Source organism: Triturus cristatus, chromosome 7, assembly GCF_964204655.1.
Source record: "Triturus cristatus chromosome 7, aTriCri1.1, whole genome shotgun sequence".
Lineage (NCBI taxonomy): Eukaryota > Metazoa > Chordata > Amphibia > Caudata > Salamandridae > Triturus > Triturus cristatus.
In genome coordinates, this window is record NC_140590.1 from 980,387,051 (window position 1) to 980,398,056 (window position 11,006).

Below are 11,006 nucleotides of genomic sequence, written 5' to 3' on the forward strand. Positions count from 1 at the left end.
GAGCATATGACCGGAATGATTGAGAGGCAGGTTTAAATGCGAGCACTGAGCGGGGGCCGTGTATGTGAATCCCGGAAGAGAAGGCGGCTGGGACTGGCGCCTGAGTAGAAGTGAATACAGGTAAGCTTGAGAGTACCTTACAGGAGACATGGTGGGTCCTGAAGGAACTTTTCTAACCTTTTTTCACTGCTGCACGTTTGACGTTGGATTTTGTTTCCAGAGCACAGTAAAAGGTCTACGGGGGAATATGACCCATTGACGATTGAGGGATACATAATTTGTGAAAGAAGACCCGGTGTACCTTTTTAACTTACAGGTATGCAGAGTGGGACGGACCCCTTCTTTCCCATCTGAGTTTTGGTTTGAGTCCTTGTTTAAACGTGAATAAAAAATTAGCTAGCATTCGCGCCAAGAATTTTCAATTCTATTAAGGACACGCAGGCGAGGATTATGTTTCTCTTTCTTATTTATTGCCACTCACAGCAGCCAATCAAAAACGTTTGTATGTAAAAAACACTACAAATCCCATGATGCTCTTGGTACACATCACTTCCTGTCTGACCCTATAAGAGCCACCATAGTCATTACGTGAGCCTCTTTCTTTGCTCGAACGTTATAGTCCCAAGAATAACTAAAGTCCAACCAAATCCTCCAACGTGGAAGAAACAAACGGGATCGTTAACATCTTCTTAACGAGAAGTACTTCTACTCCATCTTCTTCTCCGAACCTGGAAGTAATGGAATACAAGAAACCCGTAATTTCTGTCAAACAGAAGAATCAATACATATGGGTGGGTAAACATTACAAATATTGTAATACAACTGGGTGAGATAATCCTCGCCTCCGTGTCCTTAATAGAATTGAAAATTCTTGGCGCGAATACTAGCTAATTTTTTATTCTATTACAGGACCAGAGGCTTCAGATTATGCTAGTTTAATTCTTATCAAATACAACTGAGGCTATGTCACCCACCGGTTGATAATAAAATTGTTTAAAAGTTGATTCAGAAGACCGGTCAGCAGACCGCATGATATCTTGAACAGTAGAACCTAACATAAAGGTTTTGGAGGCCGTAGCTCCACGCACAGAATGCGCCCCATACACCGGGGTATCAATACCCACCTCTTTCATGACAGATTTGAACCATCTGGCTATAGTAGCCGCAGATACCGGTTTGTAAGGTTTTTGCAGGGCAATTAACAGTTGAGCCTCATCATCAGGTCGTATTGATCTAGTACATTATTCATAAGCCTTTAGACATTGAGCTACACATAATTTAGCATTACCAGGAAAAGCATGGTATTCAACACATCATGACAAAGTCTTAGTTCTGGCTGTAATATTAAAGGAAACTCCTTCCGGAGTAAATACTCTACCTGTAAGATCCAGGGCTTTCACATCGGAAGAGCGTCAACAGGCAGATAGACATAAAAGCATAGCTAACTTGCACAGTAGTTGTTTCCGCGTCAACATGTCATGATTTGGCCATCTGTCAAATAAGGAAATAACTAGAGAAACATCCCACAGAGAGGAATAGTTTGGTTTAGGTGGATTCTCTACTCTAATACCCTTTAATAATTTACAAATTACTGGATGCATACCTATTGGTTTGCCATCTATCTGAGAATGGCCCACTGAAATGGCCGACCGAAAATTGTTAACTGAACGGTACGCAGCCCCTCCTAAGCTTTATCAGACAGAAAATTCACAACATGGGGTGGCTCAGCCCCCACGGGATCCACGTGTTGTTCCACGCACCAACGAACCCAGCCTTTCCAGGCTGAAGAATATCATTTCTTGGTGGAGGGAGCCCAGGCTTGGTTGATGAAAGACGCAGCTGCATCTGAAAGTCCCGGCATATGCCATCTTTGCCTGAAAGTCTCCAGGCCATCAGAGACAACTGTCCCGTTAACATTATCGGGTGCATTTCTCCATGAGGGCCCTGGAGCGTCGTCAAGGATGACGAAATCATCCTGGGGAAGTCGCAGCTCATCTCCAATAATATTGGGAACCAAGGCTGTGCCTTCCACATGGGGGTTATCAAAATCACTTCCGCCAGATGGCGAGACACCTGGGTAGTCACTCTGGCAATCAATATGAATGGGGGAAAGGCTTAATTCAAGCCCTTGGACCAGTCCTGAAAAAACGCATCCGTCGCCAATGCCAACGGATCTGGTCTGCAGCTGAAGAACTTCTTCAACTCTCGATTCAGTCTGGACGCAAATAGGTCGATCTCGCAGTTGCCCCAGATCACTTGCAACCAACTGACAATCTGTGGTTGAAGTTGCCAATCGCTGTAATACTTGAGATACCAGGAGTTCCAGTCCGCTACTATGTTTGACTGTCCCGGGATATATTTGGCAATCACCGATATCTGACGACTTAGGCAGTAATGCCAAAAGTCCTTAGCTATTTCTGCAAGCAGGGAGGACCTCGTGCCTCCCAATTTGTTGATGTACCGTATTGCCGAGATGTTGTCCATCCGCAGAAGGATGCAACATGAGACTCGCTTGGGTGACAGTGTCCGGATCGCGAACGATCCTGCTAAGAGTTCCAGGCAGTTGATGTGAAGGTCGAGTTCGCGCAGGGAACATCGCCCGCCTGTGGAGATATCTCCGCAACGCACACCCCAGCCCCAATGGCTGGCATCGGATTCTAGGACTACCTCTGGTTGAGACCCGAAAATGGCTCTGCCGTTCCATGCCTCCACGTGGCTTAGCCACCACTGAATTTTCTTCTCGCACTTCCTGGGTAACAGGTACAACGTCTGTGTAAGAGAGACTTCTTTGAAGATGCTGTATCTTCAAACTCTGAAGGGCCCGATAATGAAGTGGACCCGGGAAGATTGCCTGTGTGGAGGAAGCCAGAAGACCCACGATCCTGGCAATTACTCTGAGTGAGACTGTTTGTTTGCACAACAATGTCGAGTGCTCCTTCCTGAGGATTTTCAGTTTGGAGCGGGGAAGACTTAACTGGGTCGTCTGAGAATCTATGACAAACCCCAGAAAATCCACGGTCTGCGAGGGTGAAAGGGCTGATTTGGATTCGTTGATCACGAATCCCAGGTTTTAAAAAGAAGTTATGGTCATTTGTAAATGCTGTGCAGCTACCAGTGGAGATTGTGCCATGATGAGTATGTCGTCTAGGTACACGATTATGCGAATACCCTGCTCTCGTAGATGGGCTATCACCGGTTTCATCACCTTTGTGAAGCACCATGGTGCTGAGGAGAGCCCGAAAGGAAGGACCGAATACTCAAGCCACTAGTTCCGCCATTGAAATTGAAGGAAACGGCGGTGAGGATGAAAAATAGGTATTGACAGATAGGCGTCTTTCAGGTCCAACCGGACCATCCAGTCTCCTTCCTTGAGTAGATCTGCCAAAAGATGGATGCCCTCCATCTTGAAGTGCTTGTATGTCATGAACTGATTGAAGTCCTTTAAATTCAACACTAACCCGTGTCCTCCGCCTTTCTTCTGCACTAAGAAAATATTGCTGCAAAAACGTGAGGGCCCTCGTTGCAAGGCGCTATCGCGTGTTTCTGCAGCAATGCGTCTAGTTCGGAATCGATAAAATCGCATTCTAGTTGGGAAAAATAAAGCTGTCTGGGTTGTTTGTCCTGATAGGGAGTTTGATAGAAGTCTAAATGGAAGCCCTGAATTGTTTGTAAAAGACATGCATCCTGAGAAATTCGAAACCAATTGTGATAGAAAAACTGAGTGCGACCCCCCAAAGGTATTAGAAAGTTGTCGGGGGCACTTACCTGCAGAGTCTAGGGCTTGGAAGCCTCCTCGGTGTCTACCTCTATGGAAAAGCCTCTAGTTAAAGCGTTGTCTGGTGGGGTAGAAGGTCCCCCCACGAGTGGAATCCCACTCTCCGCGCCTCTGCCATAGTCTCCTCGCTGAGGACCTTGAGAGAACTGACGGCCTGGTGAGCGTCCTCGGCCTCGCCCGGCCCGTTGAAAAGGGCCAGCTTTAAAGACACGTTTAATGCCGGTTTGGGCTTTATCTAACGTGGTGAACGTGCCCACGTACTTGGAAACATCCTTGACAAAGCGTTCTCCGAAGAGATTATCTTCCTCCAGGGGCCCCGGTTCTGCTGCCGCAAATTCAGTGAGGTTGGAATCCATACACATGAGGAGCGACTTCCTCCGTTCCGTAGATAGAGCGCAATTCGCGTTTCCCAAGAGGTATATGGCCCGCTGGGTCCACCCAGCCAGTACGTCTGGGTCCACCGCAGTTCCTGACTCTTGCGCCTGTAGGGCCACTTCGAGGATTTTAGCAAGAGGGCCTGCCACATCCAGGAGTTTGTCCTGGCTACCTCGCCAGGTCCGATCAATACCCTTGTTAGGGACCTTTGCAAACTTCTTGAGGAATGTAAGCAAGCTTGCGTCTATATCTGGGGTTTCCGCAACTTTGTCCGGAATGTCCGGCCTGGGGCATTCAGAACGTAATCTATTACACACCTCCTTTTCAAAGACTTCAGGCACGGGAGCCCAGTCCGAAGACCTAGTGTGGACTATGTCGGCAGGGTTAAAGGTGAACGGAGTGGACATAGTTTGGGATAGGTCTTGCTCCACGTGTTTAGTTTTCTTAGATTTCTTCTTCGGGGGAGCCTCGTCAGGGGTGTCAGTCCCCATGGTATCAGTGTCCGTATCAGTGTCAGGACGTTTGACCGTACCAGCAGGAGGAAGCGAAGTTAGGGTGTTAGCATGAGGCCAGGACTTTGCCCGAGGGCCTCTGTCAGTGGTATCCTTAGCCGTGTCAGTAGGGGTAGTAAAGCCATGACGCTTGGCAAAACTTTCCAACTGTTTAGTTATTGTTTCAACGCAGCCACCAACGCCTGCTGACCAATCCCAGGGACTGCCTTCTCTACAGCCTTATTCATGGACTCTTGGACGGTAGAGTCCAGCGCCTCAACGATATTATCTTCCAAGGAAGGGGTGGCCACTTCATCCTCATAAAGGGTATCATCCACATAACTGACCCATTCCTCAATGAGAGCAGAGAGAACAAGGATTTAAGGGAGTTTGTACAAACTCCAAGGCCTGATAATTATTTCGGCCACATCAGGCGTAAGCAGGGTCTCTTTCTGGAAATAGCTCTGAGCCAAATGAGCTCCGGAGCAATTCAGGGCGAAAAACGTAGTGTGTAGCCCAATCCTACCAAACAGTAGCCCAATTGGGCTACGCACGACGAATCAAGTGAAAGCTCTCTTTGTAAGCGCACCGGCAATCAGGGGAAGCCTGTCGCAATGTTGCACACTCATTTATCGCTGCCGATAGCAGTGCGGCGTCAGAAAGGATAAAGGCAGTTCACTACAGCCTGCTCGGGCCGCCCGCACACATGCAGAGTTACCGGGTAGCAGCATGGCGCGGAAAGCCGATGCAGCGCCCCGGGGTTAAATACACTCGCGCGATGCACGCGCTATCCTTAGAGAGAGGGCTTATAGCCGCAGCGCGAGTTGCGCACCCAAGAGTTTAAAGCAGCAGCGCATGTCGCGCACCCAGCACATGCACAAAATGTATAACAGTGAAGCAATGCAACAATTACGGTAGCGCGATGAGCGCGTACAAAGCAATCATCATTATGACAGTTTTCATATTAACGTAGGCATTAAAAAGGCATTTGTATCACAGTCAATATAAGTAAATCTCTGGGCACTTAACTTCCTGCGTGAGCAGCAAAGAAAGAGGCTCACGGATGTGAAGTGTTTCTTTACATACAAAAGTTTTTGATTGGCTGCTGCGAGTGGCAATAAATAAGAAAGAGAAGCATAATCTGAAGCCTCCGGTCCTGTAATAGAATTATTAATTATGTCTTTTAACGTCTCCAGTGTGCCAGTGACTTGCTTCATTGAGTTTCGTTTTCTCACGAAGAGCGCATTGAGAACGCAGACCGCGCTCTAGATGCCTATCAGTGCGTGTGGGAGGCTTTATAAGTGAGTTTAGTGACCCCCATTTTGAGCTAGAGTCTCTTAAGGTTGCACGATTAGTTCGAGGCATGTTGATAATGAGAGTTGAAACTGTGGCACTGTGAACTGCTGGTGATGGTTTTTAATCTTTTAAATCTTTATAATCTGAGCATGTGGTTGTTTTGGTCACATGTTTTTTGTTTAATTTAGGGGCTCACTCTTATTAATAGTAAGTTTGGCTTCTATTAACTTGGCATGAGCTTTTTGCTATGGGCACATACGCACGTCGGGGTGATCAGCAAATCGTTGAACAAACACGTAGGCGGCTGATGTTATATTTGAATCTATATTTGGTATTTGATTTGGATTATTATGCTTTAGGTTGTTCCTTATACCCTTGTCCAGATGAGGCCCGGTTGAAAGGGCTGAAACTCGTCGACTGTTGGAGAATTGAGGAATCCACCGAATTAAAAGCGTTGTGTTAAAATTGGATATGCACACTGCTAAAATGGTTTCAGAGGTGTAGTTGGTACCTCAAGTGTGCATAGGGTTACCTCACAGTGGATTGCTGTTAATTAGAAAGCAAACACGATACTGTAAAATTGGGGAGTAGGTAAAAATTGTTGATTAAGTGTTTATATGTGATGTTTGATGTACCTTCATGTATTGTTTTGAACAATTAAAAAGAAAATAATAATTGTTCCAACCAGGAATGAATGTTGGTATGTGGTTTATTGATATGTAAGTAAATGGAATGGGACTATGTACCATGAAATAGGATTAATTTGATGACTATGAATGTATCTATTTGATGGCTATGATTACTATGAATGTATCTATTCCTCCACATAATTTTTTTGTATAGTGTGATATATTCTTGCCTAGATGGTGGAGGGGTATTAGGACAAACCCCGGGGCTTCTTTACTGGACCGGGCCTAGGGCCAAAACCCCTGGCCCATTTAAATCAGAGCCTGTAAGATGTACAGGTATGGAACTTCTAGACCTAGCCCATACAAACTCGAGTTCTGGCTGCTGCAGCTTCACTCTGGGCAATGATCTTCTACAAGAGAGTCAGAAATGGGCGTGTGGATATTCCCTCCTGGTACAACAGATGGTCAGGGCATGTCAAACTACAGGTATAACGCCTAATGCGAAGTACTTAGAAACCCCAGTTTTGGCAGAGGTACATTGCGGTCTTATTAATGTCAGATCGCATGCCAAACATAAATATGAAATAGTGGACCTCATATCTCAATACAACTTGGATGTGTTATACCTCACTGAAACATGGGCCGACGGAGCGTCGGACCCGAATTTCCTAATAGCAGCCCCCCATAGATTCTTATCATTTAGGGTGGATAGACCCATCAAGAGGGGAGGCGGGCTGGCTGTAATACATTGGAGCTACTTTCTCCTCAGCTCCCACCCCCACTGTGAAGTGCTTAATTTTGCCCTATAATAAAATAAAAATAAACACTTTTTGGGTCATTCTTTTATATCGTCCCCCAGGCTCTAGAGGTAGCTTTGTTGGTAATTTAGACTCTCTTCTTGAACCCATTTTTACCACAAACGAGTTTACAATCCTGGGTGATTTTAATGTATATCTACAGGGTGTGGCTGATAAATATACAGTCACTCTTCTAGATTCTTTTGGGACTCTTGATAACAGATGGCGCACAAGCCTACTCATGAGGCAGGACATACACTCAATTGCATATTTACCTCTGTATAATGCCTGACAGTAAAAAATATCTACCCTCTCACTTGGTCAGATCATTCTATAATCCTATTTGCGTATACAGTCCCAAAAGTACCAGTTGTAGGGGCTGTTAGAACACACCAAATTGCATATAAAGCCTGGAACAAGATTGATAAGGCCATGCTTCAGTCCCAACTCGATATGACTCTGCCAACTTTAAGCGATACAACAAACAAATGATGGACGGAATGCTGACAATGCATACATTCTCCCCCAGTCAAGAGATCTGGGTTAAATCCATCGTTCTTTTGCCCACTACACCACCCCAGTTCAGACATGGCCATATGCAAATCAGTCTTGACCCTGTGCCTCATGGGAACAGTCCAGCCCGAACTGCCAAGCCATGTCTTCCCTGGACCGGAATCAAGCATCCTAGGACCGGTTTCTGGCTATCAGCCGTCATCAGCCAGGATAGCTTGACTCCAGTGGCGTAGTGAGCACGGGTCCCACGTCTGGGAATACCCATCCCACTTAGGGCGAAAAGCGATACAACAAACAAATGATGGACGGAATGCTGACAATGCATACATTCTCCCCCAGTCAAGAGATCTGGGTTAAATCCATCGTTCTTTTGCCCACTACACCACCCCAGTTCAGACATGGCCATATGCAAATCAGTCTTGACCCTGTGCCTCATGGGAACAGTCCAGCCCGAACTGCCAAGCCATGTCTTCCCTGGACCGGAATCAAGCATCCTAGGACCGGTTTCTGGCTATCAGCCGTCATCAGCCAGGATAGCTTGACTCCAGTGGCGTAGTGAGCACGGGTCCCACGTCTGGGAATACCCATCCCACTTAGGGCGAAAAGCGATACAACAAACAAATGATGGACGGAATGCTGACAATGCATACATTCTCCCCCAGTCAAGAGATCTGGGTTAAATCCATCGTTCTTTTGCCCACTACACCACCCCAGTTCAGACATGGCCATATGCAAATCAGTCTTGACCCTGTGCCTCATGGGAACAGTCCAGCCCGAACTGCCAAGCCATGTCTTCCCTGGACCGGAATCAAGCATCCTAGGACCGGTTTCTGGCTATCAGCCGTCATCAGCCAGGATAGCTTGACTCCAGTGGCGTAGTGAGCACGGGTCCCACGTCTGGGAATACCCATCCCACTTAGGGCGAAAAGCGATACAACAAACAAATGATGGACGGAATGCTGACAATGCATACATTCTCCCCCAGTCAAGAGATCTGGGTTAAATCCATCGTTCTTTTGCCCACTACACCACCCCAGTTCAGACATGGCCATATGCAAATCAGTCTTGACCCTGTGCCTCATGGGAACAGTCCAGCCCGAACTGCCAAGCCATGTCTTCCCTGGACCGGAATCAAGCATCCTAGGACCGGTTTCTGGCTATCAGCCGTCATCAGCCAGGATAGCTTGACTCCAGTGGCGTAGTGAGCACGGGTCCCACGTCTGGGAATACCCATCCCACTTAGGGCGAAAAGCGATACAACAAACAAATGATGGACGGAATGCTGACAATGCATACATTCTCCCCCAGTCAAGAGATCTGGGTTAAATCCATCGTTCTTTTGCCCACTACACCACCCCAGTTCAGACATGGCCATATGCAAATCAGTCTTGACCCTGTGCCTCATGGGAACAGTCCAGCCCGAACTGCCAAGCCATGTCTTCCCTGGACCGGAATCAAGCATCCTAGGACCGGTTTCTGGCTATCAGCCGTCATCAGCCAGGATAGCTTGACTCCAGTGGCGTAGTGAGCACGGGTCCCACGTCTGGGAATACCCATCCCACTTAGGGCGAAAAGCGATACAACAAACAAATGATGGACGGAATGCTGACAATGCATACATTCTCCCCCAGTCAAGAGATCTGGGTTAAATCCATCGTTCTTTTGCCCACTACACCACCCCAGTTCAGACATGGCCATATGCAAATCAGTCTTGACCCTGTGCCTCATGGGAACAGTCCAGCCCGAACTGCCAAGCCATGTCTTCCCTGGACCGGAATCAAGCATCCTAGGACCGGTTTCTGGCTATCAGCCGTCATCAGCCAGGATAGCTTGACTCCAGTGGCGTAGTGAGCACGGGTCCCACGTCTGGGAATACCCATCCCACTTAGGGCGAAAAGCGATACAACAAACAAATGATGGACGGAATGCTGACAATGCATACATTCTCCCCCAGTAGTGGGCAAAAGAACGATGGATTTAACCCAGATCTCTTGACTGGGGGAGAATGTATGCATTGTCAGCATTCCGTCCATCATTTGTTTGTTGTAACGCTTTTCGCCCTAAGTGGGATGGGTATTCCCAGACGTGGGACCCGTGCTCACTACGCCACTGGAGTCAAGCTATCCTGGCTGATGACGGCTGATAGCCAGAAACCGGTCCTAGGATGCTTGATTCCGGTCCAGGGAAGACATGGCTTGGCAGTTCGGGCTGGACTGTTCCCATGAGGCACAGGGTCAAGACTGATTTGCATATGGCCATGTCTAAACTGGGGTGGTGTAGTGGGCAAAAGAACGATGGATTTAACCCAGATCTCTTGACTGGGGGAGAATGTATGCATTGTCAGCATTCCGTCCATCATTTGTTTGTTGTAACGCTTTTCGCCCTAAGTGGGATGGGTATTCCCAGACGTGGGACCCGTGCTCACTACGCCACTGGAGTCAAGCTATCCTGGCTGATGACGGCTGATAGCCAGAAACCGGTCCTAGGATGCTTGATTCCGGTCCAGGGAAGACATGGCTTGGCAGTTCGGGCTGGACTGTTCCCATGAGGCACAGGGTCAAGACTGATTTGCATATGGCCATGTCTAAACTGGGGTGGTGTAGTGGGCAAAAGAACGATGGATTTAACCCAGATCTCTTGACTGGGGGAGAATGTATGCATTGTCAGCATTCCGTCCATCATTTGTTTGTTGTAACGCTTTTCGCCCTAAGTGGGATGGGTATTCCCAGACGTGGGACCCGTGCTCACTACGCCACTGGAGTCAAGCTATCCTGGCTGATGACGGCTGATAGCCAGAAACCGGTCCTAGGATGCTTGATTCCGGTCCAGGGAAGACATGGCTTGGCAGTTCGGGCTGGACTGTTCCCATGAGGCACAGGGTCAAGACTGATTTGCATATGGCCATGTCTAAACTGGGGTGGTGTAGTGGGCAAAAGAACGATGGATTTAACCCAGATCTCTTGACTGGGGGAGAATGTATGCATTGTCAGCATTCCGTCCATCATTTGTTTGTTGTAACGCTTTTCGCCCTAAGTGGGATGGGTATTCCCAGACGTGGGACCCGTGCTCACTACGCCACTGGAGTCAAGCTATCCTGGCTGATGACGGCTGATAGCCAGAAACCGGTCCT

General features: G+C 47.6%; 1 long non-coding RNA gene across 1 annotated transcript; it reads left to right on the top strand.

Annotated features, from left to right (window-relative positions):
• LOC146810950 (uncharacterized) lies at nucleotides 1-6,406 on the top strand. The gene is made up of 3 exons (XR_014966657.1): nucleotides 1-120; nucleotides 221-316; nucleotides 6,297-6,406. It is a non-coding gene; the product is annotated as an uncharacterized LOC146810950 (long non-coding RNA).
• The last annotated feature ends 4,600 nt before the right edge of the window (nucleotides 6,407-11,006 follow it).